Below are 1,195 nucleotides of genomic sequence, written 5' to 3'. Positions count from 1 at the left end.
CGTTTAGTATAAGAACATTTAAATCAGTAGTTACTTATAGACTTTTACTTTACTTTTCCTTGTCACAGAGTTTAAATTGTGGCAATTTTATGCTGTAACGAGATTATTAAATTTACAACACTGCTATGTATCCCAGATGCTGTCATAATGTATTTGAAATTTAGAGGATTGCGGGCGCAAAAGTGATATAACTTACGGTATTTGATCTTTCTCTAGAGTAGCATTTACGTTACTCTGGTGCCCATGGTTTACTACGTAACATCTTTGCATCTAGCTGGTGAATCTTGTCCAAAGAATCCTTAGGCTTTAGCTATAGATTGAGAATTTCTCAACATAGCTACTGGTAATGATTTCCAAATTAAAATTTCTTTACAAAGGCTATAGCTGCACGAGTACTATCTTATAGATATTATCTGATAGAATTACGCTGCCAGATATCTTGAATGTGCAAATTGTTGTATTACTCTGACTACAGACTATCACCAAGAGTAAAGTTAATAATAGAAAACTAATATTGTAGGAAAGAATGAATAAAATAAATAAATGTAAAGGTAATTATTCAATTTGATCATAAAGTCTGATTTAAGTGAGAGCTTGTATGCCGTTACCATTTATAAGAATGATTTATGGGTCACCTTGCATTGTACGATATTGTTCCACGTAGTTTGGATACGATTTTTAAAATATACTTTTGCATTTAGGCAAATATTAAACGATATTTGAGCACCTTCTTAGATATTAATTATCTGGATGTAATTTTTATGTTTTAGTATGGTTCTCATATCATAATATTACCTATAGGTATAATTATCACTCCTTAATATAGTAATATTGACTAGAAGATTACTGTAACTGAGAAGAATTCATGACTAACTAAGTTTAAACTAATGCTCAATATATCTTAGTGCAAAAATAGCACTTTGAAATGTAGATCTTTCCAGCATAAAGATAAGTGTCTATCAGAAAATGCTCAAAATTATTACTGACTAATTGTAGTCTATTATAATGAAACCGCTATAACATGGGACTCATTTTCGTTTTAAATAGATCGAATTCACAGGTAGATATTAATTAACATATTGTACCGATGACAATGGATTGGAGCTTATTTCTTTTACACATATCAGTTTTATTCTGTTATAGTTTATGCGTTAAGTTCGTATTGGATATTAAAGTTTAAATTTATTAATGGATG

The sequence above is a fragment of the Trichoplax adhaerens genome, genomic scaffold (assembly GCF_000150275.1).
Source record: "Trichoplax adhaerens TRIADscaffold_4 genomic scaffold, whole genome shotgun sequence".
In the NCBI taxonomy this organism is placed as follows: domain Eukaryota; kingdom Metazoa; phylum Placozoa; class Uniplacotomia; order Trichoplacea; family Trichoplacidae; genus Trichoplax; species Trichoplax adhaerens.
The sequence above is the reverse complement of the archived record's forward strand: the minus strand, read 5'-3'. Positions refer to the sequence as shown.